At 40.9% G+C, this 20381-nt stretch overlaps 1 long non-coding RNA gene across 2 annotated transcripts in view; it reads right to left on the bottom strand.

Moving 5' to 3' along the window:
* Window positions 1-20381, bottom strand: part of LOC141074869 (uncharacterized) — a 252636-nt gene that overhangs the window by 115140 nt on the left and 117115 nt on the right. The window contains exon 3 of one of the 2 annotated variants that reach the window (XR_012227234.1): window positions 1792-2117. The exons of the other annotated variant lie outside the window; for it this stretch is intronic. This is a non-coding gene — a long non-coding RNA (uncharacterized lncRNA). Of the gene's footprint in view, window positions 1-1791; window positions 2118-20381 lie in introns of those variants that run through there. 2 annotated transcript variants of the gene reach the window in all.

Below are 20381 nucleotides of genomic sequence, written 5' to 3'. Positions count from 1 at the left end.
TCGATGCACAAGTGTCCTGTGTCGGGAGATCTCGGTGCACAAGTGTCCTGTGTTGGGAGATCTCGGTGCACAAGTGTCCTGTGCCGGTAGATCTCGATGCACAAGTGTCCTGTGTCGGGAGATCTCGGTGCACAAGTGTCCTGTGTTGGTAGATCTCGGTGCACGAGTGTCCTGTGTCGGGAGATCTCAGTGCACAAGTGTCCTGTGCCGGTAGATCTCGGTGCACAAGTGTCCTGTGTCGGTAGATCTCGGTGCACAAGTGTCCTGTGTCGGGAGATCTCGGTGCACAAATGTCCTGTGCCGGTAGATCTCGGTGCACAAGTGTCCTGTGTCGGGAGATCTCGGTGCACAAGTGTCCTGTGTTGGTAGATCTCGGTGCACAAGTGTCCTGTGTCGGGAGATCTCTGTGCACAAGTGTCCTGTGTTGGGAGATCTCGGTGCACAAGTGTCCTGTGTTGGGAGATCTCGGTGCACAAGTGTGCTGTGTTGGGAGATTTCTTTGCAAAAGTGTCCTGTGTTGGGAGATCTCAGTGTACAAGTGTCCTGTGTTGGTAGATCTTGGTGCACAAGTGTCCTGTGTCGGGAGATCTCGGTGCACAAGTGTCCTGTGTCGGGAGATCTCGGTGCACAAGTGTCCTGTGTCGGGAGATCTCGGTGCACAAGTGTCCCGTGTCAGGAGATCTTGGTGCACAAGTGTCCTGTGTCGGGAGATCTCGGTGCACAAGTGTCCCGTGTTGGGAGATCTCGGTGCACAAGTGTCCCGTGTCGGGAGATCTCGGTGCACAAGTGTCCCGTGTCGGGAGATCTCGGTGCACAAATGTCCCGTGTTGGGAGATCTCGGTGCACAAGTGTCCTGTGTTGGGAGATCTCGGTGCACAAGTGTCCCGTGTTGGGAGATCTCGGTGCACAAGTGTCCCGTGTTGGGAGATCTCGGTGCACAAGTGTCCTGTGTTGGGAGAATCTGTTTACAGTTAAATCAGATTGAAAGAAAAAATCCACAGAATGACTCATGGAAACTGTACATTGCTGATTTCCGTGATCTTCCATGATATCACTGTTGCTTAGGAGGAACCAGGAGGAGACCTGTCCCTTATTCTGCAGCCCCACCCACGTTGAGTATTTAGACGCGTTTTCAGGGCATGATGACACGAGGCGGATGTAAGACATTTATATCCTCCTTTACCAGAATTTATGGCTAGTGATGTGTGGTGCAGGCACTGCGAGTCACCGGCAGCGGGAAAGTCTCAGTCATGTACAGTACAGACGGCAATTAGCGGTAAATGGCCTTGTCTTACATGGAAGGAGCAATGTTCTTTCTCAGCGAGGGACTTTCTGTTTTCTTACTGAAGTCTGGGAACAAATCGCAGCCTGAAGCTGCGTAAGATTGAATTAAACCAGAAGACATAAGTCACTGTCCCGTATCTGATGAAGGACGGAGAGGAGAAGCAGTGTCCACCTGCATGTCCAACACAAAGACCACTCTCCTTGCGGCAGAAAACGACATCAGTTGAATCCCGATCACTGAGAAGTGCGGAGAATGAAGATGTGTTCAGAACTGCATCGTACATCAGTACATCTGTAGGAAGAGTTACATTTCAGGTTTCCTATACGGCTGGTAGTTGCAGTGACATTCTGGTGCTGCAGGGTGCGACATGCACGGATGTGCTCATGGGTTACACCAAGCTTAGACCGGGCTGCTAAAAGTTGGAGCAGTTGGGATAATCTGTGCTCACTGGATATTGGAGCCTCACTTGGGCTATGAGATAGTGATGGACGGTTCTTGCAAAATTCAAATTTGCCAAATTGCGTGGGATTTATAAAATTCAATTTGTAGCTAAATTATTATCTGCTCATTGAATATTCATTATTGCTCTGTGGGATCTCAATAGACATCAGAGCAATATAAATGTAAGATGTAAAAAAAAACCCCGAATACTCGCCTCAACGCTCACCTGTCTCAATGCCCCTGCTACATCCGCAGCCTGCTACGTCATGACGCACAGTGACCTCTGCTCCCTGGTTGCAGTCGGAAGTCCGGTTATAGAATGAACACACAGGATCTGATTGTCAGCAGCGGTGGTGCTTGGACGGTTTTGCTTTCACCATTTATCACTCTTCTACAGATCAGCAAAAGAACAGAAATTTATTACAAAAATATTCTTAGAATTATCAGTATTCTGAACATCCAGTAATTTTCCACAACTAATTTTCTAATGTTTGCAGAATTGTACAATTTCTACCACTGTTAAAGTAGGATCACATCCTTGCCAAAATTTTGGACATTGGTCTCCGATTAGTTGCTGCTAGCACAAGCACTCTCGGTAATATCGAATCTCCTGGTGTTTTCTTCAGCACCACTATAAAATCACATGCGTGGTGCAACAGAATGGCGATTACTAGTGCGGCCACAAAGTCTGCAATATACAGTAGGAGCAGTATTATAGTAGTTATATTCTTGTACATAGGGGGCAGTATTATAGTAATTATATCCTTGTACATAGGGGCAGTATTATAGTAGTTATATTCTTGTACATAGGGGCAGTATTATAGTAGTTATATTCTTGTACATAGGAGCAGTATTATAGTAGTTATATTCTTGTATATAGGAGCAGTATTATAGTAGTTATATTCTTGTACATAGGACAGAATTATAGTAGTTATATTCTTGTACATAGGAGCAGCATTATAGTAGTTATACTCTTGTACATAGGAGCAGTATTATAGTAGTTATATTCTTGTACATAGGAGCAGTATTATAGTAGTTATATTCTTGTACATAGGACAGAATTATAGCAGTTATATTCTTGTACATAGGGGGCAGTATTATAGTAGTTACATTTTTGTACATAAATGGCAGTATAATAGTAGTTATATTCTTGTACATAGTGGCAGTATTATAGTAGTTATATTCTTGTACATAGAGGCAGTATTATAGTAGTTATATTCTTGTACATAGGGGCAGTATTATAGTAGTTATATTTTTGTACATAGAAGGCAGTATTATAGTAGTTATATTCTTGTACATAGGGGCAGTATTATAGTAGTTATATTCTTGTACATAGGGGCAGTATTATAGTAGTTATATTCTTGTACATAGGGGTAGTATTATAGTAGTTATATTCTTGTACATAGGGGCAGTATTATAGTAGTTATATTCTTGTACATAGGGGCAGTATTATAGTAGTTATATTCTTGTACATAGGGGTAGTATTATAGTAGTTATATTCTTGTACATAGGGGCAGTATTATAGTAGTTATATTCTTGTACATAGGAGCAGTATTATAGTAGTTATATTCTTGTACATAGGAGCAGTATTATAGTAGTTATATTCTTGTACATAGGGGCAGTATTATAGTAGTTATATTCTTGTACATAGGGGTAGTATTATAGTAGTTATATTCTTGTACATAGGGGCAGTATTATAGTAGTTATATTCTTGTACATAGGGTCAGTATTATAGTAGTTATATTCTTGTACATAGGAGCAGTATTATAGTAGTTATATTCTTGTACATAGGGGCAGTATTATAGTAGTTATATTCTTGTACATAGGGGCAGTATTATAGTAATTATATCCTTGTACATAGGGGCAGTATTATAGTAGTTATATTCTTGTACATAGGGGCAGTATTATAGTAGTTATATTCTTGTACATAGGAGCAGTATTATAGTAGTTATATTCTTGTATATAGGAGCAGTATTATAGTAGTTATATTCTTGTACATAGGACAGAATTATAGTAGTTATATTCTTGTACATAGGAGCAGCATTATAGTAGTTATATTCTTGTACATAGGAGCAGTATTATAGTAGTTATATTCTTGTACATAGGAGCAGTATTATAGTAGTTATATTCTTGTACATAGGACAGAATTATAGTAGTTATATTCTTGTACATAGGGGGCAGTATTATAGTAGTTACATTTTTGTACATAAATGGCAGTATAATAGTAGTTATATTCTTGTACATAGTGGCAGTATTATAGTAGTTATATTCTTGTACATAGAGGCAGTATTATAGTAGTTATATTCTTGTACATAGGGGCAGTATTATAGTAGTTATATTTTTGCACATAGAAGGCAGTATTATAGTAGTTATATTCTTGTACATAGGGGCAGTATTATAGTAGTTATATTCTTGTACATAGGGGCAGTATTATAGTAGTTATATTCTTGTACATAGGGGTAGTATTATAGTAGTTATATTCTTGTACATAGGGGCAGTATTATAGTAGTTATATTCTTGTATATAGAGAGCAGTATTATAGTAGTTATATTCTTGTACATAGGGGTAGTATTATAGTAGTTATATTCTTGTACATAGGGGGCAGTATTATAGTAGTTATATTCTTGTACATAGGGGTAGTATTATAGTAGTGATATTCTTGTACATAGGGGGCAGTATTATAGTAGTTATATTCTTGTACATAGGGGCAGTATTATAGTAGTTATATTCTTGTACATAGAGAGCAGTATTATAGTAGTTATATTCTTGTACATAGGGGTAGTATTATAGTAGTTATATTCTTGTACATAGGAGCAGTATTATAGTAGTTATATTCTTGTACATAGGGGGAAGTATTATAGTAGTTATATTCTTGTACATAGGGGCAGTATTATAGTAGTGATATTCTTGTACGTAGGGGGCAGTATTATAGTAGCTATATTCTTGTACATAGGAGCAGTATTATAGTAGTTATATTCTTGTATATAGGGGCAGTATTATAGTAGTGATATTCTTGTACATATGGGGCAGTATTATAGTAGTTATATTCTTGTACATAGGGGGCTGTATTATAGTAGTTATATTCTTGTACATAGGGGTAGTATTATAGTAGTTATATTCTTGTACATAGGAGCAGTATTATAGTAGTTATATTCTTGTACATAGGGGCAGTATTATAGTAGTTATATTCTTGTATATAGGGCAGTATTATAGTAGTTATATTCTTGTACATAGGGGGCAGTATTATAGTAGTTATATTCTTGTACATAGGGGCAGTATTATAGTAGTTATATTCTTGTACATAGGGGCAGTATTATAGTAGTTATATTCTTGTACATAGGGGGCAGTATTATAGTAGTTATATTCTTGTACATAGGAACAGTATTATAGTAATTATATTTTTGTACATAGATGGCAGTACTATCATCTTTCTGGTTTTTTAGGAGATTGATTTGTGCTGGAATTGATGAAAGGTCATATCTGGATTTATAGGAGTCAGACCATTTGCTTTTGCCCCACAGATTGAATATAGAAGGAATCTGGCAGAACGCTTGTTCTCCTTTAACACCGCCTGACATTATGAACCTTCCTTGTGTATTTCCATAGATTAATCTATTTATCAATTTGTTTGCTGAGAAGTCAGATAAGAGCAGGAGTGACAAGTCTCTTGTAAGAACATCTCTGACTCCTTTCTGAACTCATTGACTTCATCTCTGGACAAATTTATTTAAATATTGATTCTACCTTCAGGAGTAATTGGAGTTAAGCTTGGTTGCCTCCATGTAACAGGGGCGTCTAATACCTCGGAAACGCTAATTAAACCCTGATTAAATGAGATTTATGGACAGGTGGTAACATTTCTTCCTCTCCTGGAGGCACGGAGTGATGATCAATTGTATTTCTCTTCATTCTGGTCAACAGGAAGATGAGACAATTAAAAGTTCAAGGCTGCACAGCGATTCCCATCAGCTTTACAACCGAACCAGGAAAGTCACGCATTATTAAAACAGATGGGTGCGCGAATCACAGGCGGCACGTGGTATATTGTCCTTATGTAATGGATTACTGTGTATGCCAGCAGTTTGTGGCGAGATCTCATATATAGGCATTGATGCCTCAAATACTCATGTATTTCGATATGTTATTAACTGACACCGGCGGCACATGCTGGCATGGCAAATCATATGTACCTTCTGATGAACATATCCCTGTGGTTGGACTTTTGCCCAGTACCCCGATCTGTTACGGGGCCAATTGTGGCACTACAGATCCAAAGCAAAGCACATGCCTTTATCCTGGATATTATGGGACGGCTCTGACAATAGATTTACCTGGCTGCAGCGCACTGACAACTGCCAACAGTCCTTTATTTATCAGGACTGTCCTGATTTTTCAGGTACAATCTTTGCAAATTTAGGCCTTGTTTTGTCACAAAAGGGACAAGGTTTATGTGAAATGCGAACAAAAGTGAGTGCTCCTGTTTGGGCCAAAGACATTCCCAGTTGGGTCTGAGACGTTCCTTATAAAGTAGTGGGAAATAAGCATTTTTATGGACCAACTTTAATGTTGGTGAATTTGTTGGACACCTTGGGTTGCAATAGGTTTGGTTTGGGCAAAATTAAGGAGTGCTTAATCTTGGTTTTTACCCGAAAACCTCTGTAAAGGGGTCTGTACTTTGCATCAAAGTTTCCCAGGACACAATCTCAGAGTTGTTTCAACTGACATAGGGCTGAGCTCAGATCCATAAAGCATAGTCAGAGACGTCGAGGTCAGGGCAGGCAAAGGGCAAAAACTATAGGTAGTAAGGCAGAAGGTCAGGGCTTTCAGCAATGAGAAATCAAGGTTGGAGTATGGCTGGGTCTGTAGGAGAAGACAATACAGAAGCACACCTTCACTCAAGTCTTGGAATGTTGGGAAGTCATTTTGTCATGATCCAGTCCGAGGTTTGTTTTCTGCTATCCTCTCTCTGGACTGGTCATGCAGGGGTTAATCCCCTCTGCCTCGTTTTGGATCTGTTTTAGCTATTTCAGTTCACTGCGGCCTGTTGGCGATGTCAGTGATAGTTCATGCTTCCAGGCTAGACTAGCTGACTCGTATACCCTAGTGATCCTTCTGCCTCTGACTTCCCGTATTAGTGTCTGACGCTTTCCCTATCCCTGACTTTGCGTACGTTTGGTGGTTTCTCTACAGTGTTTGACTCGGCTTGAACTCTGAACCCCGCTTCCTGTTTTTCTGTCTCTGATACCACGTTACTGACCTGCTTATGACTTGTACCCTGACTCCCCTTTCCGTCTCACATCTTGGATACTGCGTTCCTGTCTGGCTCTGACTTCTGGCTTATTTCTGACTATGTGCATTGCTGTGACCTCTGGTACTTCGTCTTCCTGTTTGGTGCTGACCCGGCCTGTCTGATTACTCTGCCACCTCCTAGTGGCAGCCTGCACGTGTGCACTGTGGTGCTACACGGTGAGTGCAACCCTTTTTCCCTTACCAGCGCCCTTGGTGGGATTGCGCGCAACTGCTCCGCAGTTGCATTACATTATCATTGATCACTACGTTTAAAGGGGATTTTGCATGTTCTTTTTCCTCCGTACTCTGCCGGACCAAGTGGCCAACCTTACACAGAGGATGCAGGAGTTATCTGTGGAGCACAGGGCCTTGGTTACTTCTCAGAAGCAGGTGCTGAGGGTGATGGCTGAGACAGTAAAGATAACCCAGGGGACTCTCTCCATCTGTAAGCTGGTAAGGTGACTGACGTGTCTCTGCACTCCCCTGAACGTTCGATGAAACTCCCTGACACCTTCTCTGGCAAGAAGGATAAGTTCCGCACGTTCAGGGAGGGTTGCAAACTGTTATTTTCCCTTAGACCTCCTCCCAACTTTCTGGAAGAGGCCATGACTCAGGCCATTCCCTGACACGGCCTGTCTGACTGCTCTGCCACCTCCTAGTGGCAGCCTGCACGTCTGCAATGTGGTTCTACTCCGTACCCTTTTTCCCTTACCAGCGACCCCTGGTGGAGGTTGCGCATTACACATTGATTGACGAAATGGACTAATTGGCATACTGGCCCTTTAAGAGACCGTGACTCAATGCTCATGTGCCCTAGTAGCAACGCCAGGATGTCCCAGCCAGGGAATTATATCGGCAGCCTGAAATGGCAGATAACAAATAGTAATAGATTAGGTTACAGATGTGGTGTCCCGGGGATAATCAGTCTGGGATCCTGTGTGAAGTGACACACACCAGATTAATGACAACAGTTAATCTGTCTCACCATTATCTTGTGTAATGCGCTGTTTTTCACTTGACCACCTGCAGTAATGTCCCATTTATTTCCATTACGGAGCCATTAAGGTAACAGAAACGATCATTAACGTCAAGTTCTGCCCTAAGAAACTTTAGTGACGGCGCGTCGGCAAGGTCTCTCATGTCCTATAACCATTACTGATCGCCCAGAGCTTTGACGCTTTACTAAACAACCTCATCAGGATTCAGAGACCAGCGGCAGCGTTCCCTTCATCCCGGACACGTTCTCCTCATAGCTGTAAATAGAAATCACCTGAAAATTCACCATGAAGCAACGTGGGGGAAGATTGCACTTCTTTACCCTTAACAGCCAGTAAATTCCACGGTCAGGATTTTCAGAAGCTTTAATGAGATCTACGCACACAATGGGATTCTTCTCTGGGCGATGGATGAGACACCGTCGTTCTCGCAGTGTTCGCATGAATATTTAATTTTTTCCATACATCAATGAGATCCTCGTCTTTATGGCAATTTCCTCTTGGGAAAAGTTTTGATGTGCTCAAGTGGTGGAACGTTAAATAAAACCATATTACGACTCTCATTTTCTATTCCCAGGATAGGACGAGAAATTCCTATGGATCGTATACGTGGGATATTACACGAGTGCCCTGAGTTACTTTATGGCAGTATTATGTGAAATTACTAAGGGGACTTGTCTTATCTTCAGCAGAAGCCCACCACTCCCCAACCTCCTGGTTTTCTGCTTCCCGGGGACCAGTGGCATTGTCATTGTCATCAGCCCAGTGAGGGGCCGCAGGCATGTTCCACAACAATAAATGAAGTACTGGTGTCAGGACTCTTGGACTCAGGGAGTTTGGTGACCCTGGTAAGGGCCACTCTCCATGAGCAGTGGATTCCAAGGAAACACGTGGGCGTTTGCTGCATCCACAGGGACGCCAAGGACTACCCCGTTGCCAGAGTGACGGTAAAAAACAACCGTGGCACTGAGTCCCATGAGGTCAGGGTAGTTAAAGACTTGCCTCACCCAGTGATAATCGGGAAGGACTTTAACCTGTTCTGGTACTTATGGAAAACGGCGAGTGTGCCCTCTAACTCAGACAGCAGCTGGTCCACCCATGAAGAATCCTCATTATGGTCGGAGGCAGATGAGTTCCCCCTGTGCATCCTTGCTGGTGATGAGGACGAGACTGTGACCCATGAGGATGAGATTCTTTAGTTGGGGGTTTCTGCAGGGAGTTTTGGGACTGCCCAAATGCAAGATCTTACATTGAAAGGGGCTTTTGATAATGTGACTGTGATAAATGGGGTCGCTCAAGAGCTGGGGGTTGACACAAGATTTCCATATTTTACTTTGAATGAGGTGCTGCTTTATCAGGTCACAAAACCAAAAGGGGAAGTGATGGAGCAGTTGTAGGTGCCAGGTCCCTATAGATGTAGAATATTAGATCTGGCCCATTCTCATGTCTTGGGGGAGCATCTGGGAGTAGACAAAACTCAGGAGTGGGTCCTTCAGAGGTTCTACCGGCCTGGGTGTCACCGGGACATTGTTAATTTCTGCCGATCCTGCCCTACCTGTCAGCTAACTGCTCCCGTTTCCCTCTTCAGCAGTCCCCTAGTGCAGTTGCCCATAATAAAAGTCCCATTTGACCGGATTGCCATGGACCTTGTCGGGCCCTTAGTTAAGTCTGCCAAGGGTCACCAATACATCATGGTGGTAATGAACTATGCAACACAGTACCCAGAGGCAGTACCACTCTTCCGCCAGGAGTATAGCACGAGAATTAGTCCATATGTTCTCATGGATGGGCCTGCCAAAGGAGATCCTAATGGACAAAGGGACTCCTTTTATGTCTAAAGTGATGAGGGAGTTGTGTAAGGCTCTCCAGATTACCCAACTCTGGACGTTGGTGTACCATCTTCAAATGGACAGCCTGGTGGAGAGGAACAAAAAGACCTTGAAATCTATGTTTGCCTGCTACCATACCTACTGTTCTCCTTTAGAGAAGACCCACAGGCCTCGACAGGGTTCTCAACTTTCTAGCTGCTATACAGATGGGCACCCTGTTGGACTTCTGGGTATTGCAAAGGAGACCTGAGAAGCAGAGATAACACCCCACAGAAGCATCATCAAGCAAGTGGCCGAGATGCAGGACAGGATCGCGAGGGTGATGCCGATTGTGAGGGAGAGCCTCCTGCAAGCACAAGAGGCCCAGAAAAGGGTCTACAATCGGTCGGCAAAACTAAGACAACTTAGCCCTGGAGAATGGGTGTTGGTGTTGATCCCCATGGTGGAAAGTAAAGTTCCTGGACAAGTGGCAAGGGCCATACGAGGTGGTCGAAAAGTTGAGTGATGTCATCTACAAGGTCCACCAATCTGAGAGAAGAAATTCATACCAGGTGTACAACATTAACTTGCTCAAACCATGGTGAGACAAGGAACTGGTGGAAGCGGCGTGCCTAGGGGCCAATTCTGGTGCCAGCGTTGAGGATGTCACACTGGCAAAGACACTGTCACAGGCTCAGAACCAGGACCTGTTTTTGGAGTTGCTGGGTTATACGCAAGTTGTGGAGCATGGTGTTTTTAATCACAGCAAGGCCACCACCTCTCCACAGAGATATACTGTATGTAGATTTCAGTCAGGAGAGGCTTTACATAGGTTCCAATACAGATGAAGACTTTAGTCTAAGTGAGGATTGGCATTAGGTTAGGGTTCTTGAAAACGAGAAACGCCTTAACGTTGTTCCCTGCTACATATAAATTGGCCATTTTATGCGCTAAGCTTTCTCAATTTTTCATATTTCTAATGCAGTGTTGCAATTGATTTTTCATATTTCATGTTTGCATGTTATGGCGCTAAAGTGTGCTTCCTTTTTTGTTTGAGTGCATATGAGTTGGTGATTCTAGGTTAAGCACCTGTTCACACTTAGTTTATGCTTGGATGTGACGGTCAGTTTTTTGAAATTGGACCTGAGAATGTCACATGAACTGAAGGTCCATGCACGTTCTGCCTTCTCTATGTAGATGAATCAGTGTAGAAAGGGTTTAATGGCTCCCTGCTCCACCATTGTATTCAAATGTTTGCGTCCTGAGAATACAGAAAACGTTTAAGACGTGACTCATGACATACCCCTGACCTTCCAGGACAGTTTATCAAGTTTGATGCTGTTTTACTGGATCTGGTATCCGAAGTTGAATATGTAATTTGGGGTCTTGCAGCAGAGCCAAGCAGGAGAGAAGAGCTGAGATTGTCAGGAAGCACTTGACCTGTACAAGTGGAGTTGTAGAAGTTCTAATTAGTGGTGTGGCCAGCATGTACCTGAATACTGAAGTAGTAAACCACCACCTGAGCTGACCTATAAGGCTAGTTTCACACTAGCGTTCGGCAGAGCTGCGGAGGGCTGCGTACTTCCTCCTCATCATGTAGTGGCTGGGCCATTTGAAAATTTTATATTTTTAGATGTAGAAAAAGAATAAAGTAAATGTAACGCATAATGCACTGTGCTTGTGGCCAGATTTACACATCCACCTTTCACAGTTGGAGTAGAATTCATCATGCGAGGACCTCTTATGTGTCCCCTAACCCGAAGCCAGCAGTCAGATCTTGATAAAATTGAGACCGAGACCCATGGATGTGTTTCTACACAATAAGGTAATAGATAATATACTGTGCAAATCCTAAACAGTGTAAAATGCAACAATAAAGCAAGATGAATATTTATAGCAAAGAAGATTCTCAGAGTGTAATTATGCTGCTTCTTATAGGACAACTGAGAATCTGCCTTTTTTTTTACAAAATCGTAATTTAACGAGGAATAATTGCCAATTATAAAGCTTTAATAACAGAAAAGAAAAATCTTAGGAGACTAATCGTAAATACATGTCAATAGGAAAAGAGTTAAGAATGCTATTATTATGTAGGCACTACCCCAACATATCAGACTCTTGCCTACCGTGGAAACCTTCAAAAGGAACCTGAAGACCTATCTCTTCCGACAGCGTACAACCTGCAGTAACCACCGATCCACGGAACCGCTGCACGACCAGCCCTCGGCTACTGTATCCTCACCCTTCCTCTGTAGATTGTGAGCTCTCGCGGGCAGGGTCCTCTCTCCTCCTGTACCAGTCGTGACTTGGTTGAGAATTATTGGTTAAGAATACTGTACTGGAAAAATAGGAGCTAAAATAATAAATATTAATAATAATAATGTACAAGAATAAAACTACTATAATACTGCTCCTATGGACATGAATATAACTTCGATAATACTGCTCCCTATGTACAAGAATTTAACTACTATAATACTGCTCCCTATGTACAAGAATATAACTACTATAATACTGCTCCCTATGTACAAGAATATAACTACTATAATACTGCTCCCTATGTACAAGAATATAACTACTATAATACTGCCCCTATGTACAAGAATATAACTACTATAATACTGCCCCCTATGTACAAGAATATAACTACTATAATACTGCCCCTATGTACAAGAATATAACTACTATAATACTGCTCCCTATGTACAAGAATATAACTACTATAATACTGCCCCTATATACAAGAATATAACTACTATAATACTGCCCCTATATACAAGAATATAACTACTATAATACTGCCCCTATATACAAGAATATAACTACTATAATACTGCCCCCTATGTACAAGAATATAACTACTATAATACTGCCCCTATATACAAGAATATAACTACTATAATACTGCCCCTATATACAAGAATATAACTACTATAATACTGCTCATATGTACAAGAATATAACTACTATAATACTGCTCCCTATGTACAAGAATATAACTACTATAATAGTGCCCCTATGTACAAGACTATAACTACTATAATACTGCCCCTATATACAAGAATATAACTACTAAAATACTGCCCTCTACAAACAAAAATACAACTACTATAATACTGCTCCCTCTGTACAAGAATATAACTACTATAATACTACCCCCTATGTACAAGAATATAACTACTATAATACTGCCCCTATATACAAGAATATAACTACTATAATACTGCCCCTATGTACAAGAATATAACTACTATAATACTGCCCCTATTTACAAGAATATAACTATATTACTGCCCTCTTTGTACAAGTATAGAACTACTATAATACTGCTCCTATGTACAAGAATATTACTACTATAATACTGCCCCCTATGTACAAGAATATAACTACTAAAATACTGCCCTCTACAAGCAAAAATATAACTACTATAATACTGCTCGCTATGTACAAGAATATAACTACTATAATATTACCCCCTATGTACAAGAATATAACTACTATAATACTGCCCCTATATACAAGAATATAACTACTATAATAGTGCCCCTATGTACAACAATATAACTACTATAATACTGCCCCTATTTACAAGAATATAACTATATTACTGCCCTCTTTGTACAAGTATAGAACTACTATAATACTGCTCCTATGTACAAGAATATTACTACTATAATACTGCCTCCTATGTACAAGAATATAACTACTATAATACTGCCGCTATATACAAGAATATAACTACTATAATACTGCCCCCTATGTACAAGAATATAACTACTATAATACTGCCCCCTATGTACAAGAATATAACTACTATAATCCTGCCCTCTTTGTACAAGTATAGAACTGCTATAATACTGCCCCAATGTACAAGAATATTACTACTATAATACTGTCCCCTACGTACAAGAATATAACTACTATAATACTGCCGCTATGTACAAGAATATAACTACTATAATACTGCCCCCTATGTACAAGAATATAACTACAATAATACTGCCCCCTATGTACAAGAATATAACTACTATAATACTGCCCCCTATGTACAAGAATATAACTACTATCATACTGCCCTCTTTGTACAAGCATAGAACTACTATAATACTGCCCTTATGTACAAGAATATTACTACTATAATATTGCTCCTACGTACAAGAATATAACTACTATAATACTGTCGCTATATACAAGAATATAACTACTATAGTACTGCCCCCTAGATACAAGAATATAACTACTAGAATACTGCCACTATGTACAAGAATTTAACTACTATAATACTGCCCCTATGTACAAGAATATAACTACTATAATACTGCCCCTATGTACAAGAATATAACTACTATAATACTGCCCCCTATGTACAAGAATATTACTACTATAATATTGCTCCTACGTACAAGAATATAACTACTATAATACTGTCGCTATATACAAGAATATAACTACTATAATACTGCCCCCTAGATACAAGAATATAACTACTAGAATACTGCCACTATGTACAAGAATTTAACTACTATAATACTGCCCCTATGTACAAGAATATAACTACTATAATACTGCCCCTATGTACAAGAATATAACTACTATAATACTGCCCCCTATGTACAAGAATATAACTACTATCATACTGCCCTCTTTGTACAAGCATAGAACTACTATAATACTGCCCTTATGTACAAGAATATTACTACTATAATATTTCTCCTACGTACAAGAATATAACTACTATAATACTGTCGCTATATACAAGAATATAACTACTATAGTACTGCCCCCTAGATACAAGAATATAACGACTATAATACTGCCCCCTATGTACAAGAATATAACTACTATAATACTGTCCCCTATGTACAAGAATATAACGACTATAATACTGCCCCCTTTGTACAAGAATATAACTACTATAATACTGTCCCCTATGTACAAGAATATAACGACTATAATACTGCCCCCTATGTACAAGAATATAACTACTATAATACTGCCCCCTATGTACAAGAATATAACGACTATAATACTGCCCCCTATGTACAAGAATATAACTACTATAATACTGTCCCCTATGTACAAGAATATAACTACTATAATACTGTCGCTATATACAAGAATATAACTACTATAGTACTGCCCCCTAGATACAAGAATATAACGACTATAATACTGCCCCCTATGTACAAGAATATAACTACTATAATACTGTCGCTATATACAAGAATATAACTACTATAGTACTGCCCCCTAGATACAAGAATATAACGACTATAATACTGCCCCCTATGTACAAGAATATAACTACTATAATACTGCCCCCTAGATACAAGAATATAACTACTAGAATACTGCCACTATGTACAAGAATATAACTACTATAATACTGCCCCTATGTACAAGAATATAACTACTATAATACTGCCCCCTATGTACAAGAATATAACTACTATAATACTGCCCCTATGTACAAGAATATTACTACCATAATACTGTCTTAGGTTAGTGATCAGGATGATTGTTATAAGAATTTTTTATTTTATTTTTATATTATGAAAACTAAATCAACAATAAATTTTTCAATACAATAAAACTTTTTGTTGTTCAACTTCCTGTGCAAATAGCAGATGTTTGGCCAGAAGCGATGGCTGTGGACTGTAGAGTTCATCCTCTGATCTGTGCCTCCCAGTAGTGTAGAGGAGTCTGTCTACGGGTCTTACTGTACTTTCAAGAAGACATCACTCGTGAGTCATGAGCTTTTGAAGGAGCGGTGACATTGTGACTGCTCATGGGATTGTCCCAGTTGGTGGTTTTCCGGCCTGTGATCAAAATTCTGATTCAAGTAGCCTTAGTGAAAAATGAATGATGGGTCTGGCTTTGTAAAACTTCTTATTAGAGTCCTTGGGAAAAGTTGTGCATTTTATGGACGACCAAAAAAAAAAATCTATGCTTGCACAAAGCTCTGGAGTAGCGACTACATCTGCCCTGTGCTCTCCTTGTCAGTCAAGCTCGGCATGTACAATGGATACTTCTCAAACTTTGCGCCCTCTCTTCTTGGATCCGCGGAAGTATGACGTCCTCCAGCTATCTTGGTAACTTTTTAAGGAGGTTGGTCGAACAATTGATCAGGTGCCACTAGGTCAACATTCTCATAGTTGCGGTTTCCTCAACGCTGGAGAGAAATAATTGGGGGCCCTTTGAACTTTATTTGATTTGTTAAGAAAAACTATGAAGCAACCTTTAGCTGTACTGATGACCATTGTAGGAAAAATGGTTAAAATTTTTTATATGGAACGTATACTCCTATATTCTCTATATACTAACCATGTCTGGGGCGCAATACTGTATATCTCAGCCTACAAATCGTTCTCAATCTCCAACAGTGCTACATTTCAGCCAAGTTTCCGAAATGACAATTGGGATTACTCCACATCCATAATTTCAGAAAAAGCAGGAGTTTTCCTTTCCAAATTCCAATCTTTGTTAGCCAAACATTACCTACTAGAAAGGGGGAAATCAATTTTATGCAAGCTGGATTCTTCTCAGGTGGTTGTGATGGTGTGATAAGCTATGTGGATATCATTTTGTGTATATTTCTATTTCACTGATTTTCATAGTGTTTTTCTTGTTGCCTTGTATGTCTACAGCCTGACTGTATATGTCTCCTGATGACCCCCTGTAGTGTCTTAATCTCCAAGGCTCCTTTGTCAAATCTGGGAGGCCTGCAATCCGCCCCAACCTGTCTGACTACCCCTGGACATAAGGAGGGGGCTGGGGAGGACATGGGCTGGACAAGTCAGACCATGTGTGGTGATGATCGTGTGAAGACGGCACGTCAGAGAGAAGGAAGCATATGGACCCATTTTATCCTCTGTCTGCTGGATTATTAGACTCTCATCTTCATGGACATTCATCCTGTTACTGAACTGCATTTGTGTTCTGGACTATTGTATCCTCAGTGTGGTGGATTGTTTATGGACCTTTCAGTTTTGCCTAGAATAAAGGTCTTGGGATTGTTCACACTTCCCTGTCTCTGTTGATTGTGTGGTATCGGAGAAGGACCCCGAGACAGTGGGTTTTCCAATAATTTCATTGTGTTTAATGGGTAAAGTTTCTACTTATGACAAGCGCCACAGTGATCTAAGGAGACTTCCAGGCAATGCAGAGTCCCCCTGCTCTCTTCCTCTGAGAACAGGTTATTTGCATATCACAAGGAATGGCACAGTCAATCAGGATGGACTATCATAGTGTGTATAAAAGCAGAGGCAGGGAATGCAGCATCTAATTTGGAATAACTTTATATAGTGAGAAGATGTCACCGCTGAGACCTTAAAACACAGGAAGAGAAAGCCTTAAACACGGAAAACATTGAGCGGATAGTGTGCGACCGCACCATAGTTATGAAGATATCCTGATCATGAGCCGTATATATGGACATTACAGTGTTTGCATTAAAAACATTAGATACAGTCCTATAAAACTTTGGTGTGTCACACAAATCTTTTCAGGGCAATTGGAGGTATTTAAGTTTTTCACAAATCAAACTTCCTGGGAAAATTCAACGAAGCAGGTGAATTCAAATTTCTAAAGATTTGCTCATCTCTGTGATCGACCCATCTAATGCACCTCCCGAGACCCGAGACCCCCTGACTCATTTGCAAATTGTGAAACGTCAGATAAAGCGGTTACAGAAAATATGCAACAGACTCCATAGAAACAAAGAGACAGTAACCAGACAGGAAAGGGAATTTTTGTTAGACTCCTCATGAATTTGATAAAAGAAGAAGACACAGAAGGACAAGAAGTAAGTACAGAAGTAAGAGAACAAGGAGAAAAGACGATGAAAGGAAAGAGAGGAGAAAAGGTGACTGAGTTTAAGAAAAATAGGCTGGAAATATAGAAAAAATACCACAAGAGCGAAGAGAAGGGTGAAAAAAGGAAAAGAATATCAGACTAAAGGACGAAGGGGTAAAGGTCCCTCTTGTTGGTGTAAGGAGACTTGTAGGCCAAGAGATGCTCCTCTGGAAATGTAAGTATACAAATAACCTCTTCATAGAGGAAGAGAACAGGAACTCTAGTGCCACCTGTTGGAAGTAGAAATGCTAAATATCACTATGGACCCTTTAAAAGGAATCTGTCACCAGAAGTTGGCGGACTAGGTAAATGGCCTGTGTCCGGTCTGATTGGCGGTTCTACCTTGCAAAAGTAGTTCTACTCCATAGTTCGCGCGTGCGCAAAGCATGCTCTGCCCGCAGGCAAAGTCGAAAATCATTACTGCACATGCGCCGGTACACTATGTCCTAGAAGTATTTTGCTGTGTTCCGGGACATAGTGTACCGGCGCATGTGCAGTAATGATTTTCGACTTCGCCCGCAGTTGGGCAAAGCATACTGCGCGTGCGCGAAACAAGATTGATTTGCGCATGCGCAAACTATCGAGTAGAACTACTAGAATTCCAGAAAAGATTGCGGATGGGGGCCACGGATGGGGTGGAGAAAAAAAGAAGAAACACCGCATATCGGACCGGACACAGGCCTTTTATGTAGGCCGCCAACTTCCGGTGACAGATTCTCTTTAAAATTTGTTTGCATAAGGAGAAACATTACCTCTTAGGTCTTCTGTCAGAGGCCTCTCATCCAGCCAGATCAGCTTTCCTGCTGTGCACTAATAAGGGGCAAATGCACAAAACATATGTCTGCAAATAGAGTTTCTGTTTAGTCTTCTTACCCCACGTCATGTGGCAATGCCTTATTAAAGGGTGGATATTGTATTTGACGATTGCTACATCCAATACGTGGCAATAGAGTTCCTGTCCTCATCCTCTCTGTAGAGGCTATGTGCACTGTCGTATGGATAGATGTTGTGGCTGCTGTCCAGTTTAAGAAGAAGGAGAAAGTGAAGGGGGGAAAAAAGGAGAATAAAAAAGGAAAATAAATAATCAAAGAAAAGACAAAAAAGATAGAGTATAATCAAAAAGAATTAAAGATGAGGTGAAAGAAAAGTATGAAAAAATGTAAGAGGAGGAAGAAGGAAGAGGAAAGGAGGAAGAAGGAAAAGGAAAAGAAGAAGAAAAAGGAAATGAGCAAAGAAAAGGAAAAGAAGAAGAAGGAGAAAAAAAGTGCATATGTAATAAGGAGCTGGAGAGGAAGTATACTGTCTGCACTGGGGGCTGAGTAGGCTCGGACAGATTGATTAATTTTACTGAATTACTTTTCTCGCCATCAGTGGATCGGACACATATTAGAATATCGATGGTTAATGTTATACCTCTGAACACCACAGAGGAGCCAGATTCATACTGGTGTTTTCAACAGAATTTTGGCATCTTATTGTTTGAACAAAGACTTTGGGACTCTTGTTTTTTTTACGTCAGTAGAAGCCAGCTCGGCCAACTTTTATAAAAGTGTTACTAAGCACGCCCAACTATTTCATGACAATTTACGTCACGTAAGGCTAGTTTCACACTAGTCAACATTGTGGCTGATGTCTGAGTGTCCAGGTGAGTGTTAACAGTGAGTAGATAAGATAATATCTTGTCTTGCTGATCTCTCTGATGGGTCATCTCGTGGTACAGGTCTGAGACTGGAGGGGTATGAGAGTCAGTGGATTCCATGGCCTTAGCAAACTGTTGTGAAACCACTGTGCCACATTTCGGGGAGAGCCTTGAGGAGCATAACTAAGCGAACACCTGGTTCTTCATAAGAGCCACTGATGATGTGGTTAGGCTTGAACCAAGGTGGATGCTTGGTGCTTCTCCAGGACGGTCTCCAGAGCCTCTGGCAGCTGACCCCCGTGGGAACAGTGAAGCAGGACTGGTCGGGAACTGGGAAGCAGGATGTATGCAACTTATAGACAGAAATGGGATTAGGCACAAGCTGGACTGGTACAGGAAACCAGGAAGGCCACAGGTACGGGATCACTGGTGCAGGTACACAGGAGCTGATTCAGACGGATCAATAACAGGACTAAGCATAGGCAGGACAGGTTCGGGTAAAGGTAACAGCAGGACAATCAGGATCAGGTTATGATTGGCAGGACCAGGTAAGTGGGATGGATAGGATCAGATACGAAGAGCACAGGTACGGGGACCTTACGACTAGGTACCAGGATATAAACTGACCAGTGAAGCGGAAGGTGTCTTAAATATCAATAATAATAATAATAATAATAATACATTTTATCTCTATAGCGCCGACATATTCCGCAGCACTTTACATTTCAGAGGGGATTTGTACATACAATAGACATTACAGCATAATAATAATCACATAGATCATAACAAATACCAAGAGGAGTGAGGGCCCTGCTCGCAAGCTTACAGTCTATGAGGAAAAAAGGGGAGACACGAAAGGTGGGTGGTAACAGTTGCCCTGATTGTATGGACCAGCCATAATGTTAAGTGTGTGACAGTACAGACACAGAGGGCTAATGGATGCATAAAGCATGTGGGAACATGATGCGGGGAACCTGGTTATGGTAAAACTTTTGGCTGTGCCACACAGGGATAGATTAGGTTAATGTGTTGAGGCGATAGGCCAGTCTGAATAAATGCGTTTTCAGGGC

Source organism: Dendrobates tinctorius, unplaced genomic scaffold, assembly GCF_039654945.1.
Source record: "Dendrobates tinctorius isolate UK_male_01 unplaced genomic scaffold, ASM3965494v1 ptg000341l, whole genome shotgun sequence".
Lineage (NCBI taxonomy): Eukaryota > Metazoa > Chordata > Amphibia > Anura > Dendrobatidae > Dendrobates > Dendrobates tinctorius.
The sequence above is the reverse complement of the archived record's forward strand: the minus strand, read 5'-3'. Positions and strand labels throughout refer to the sequence as shown.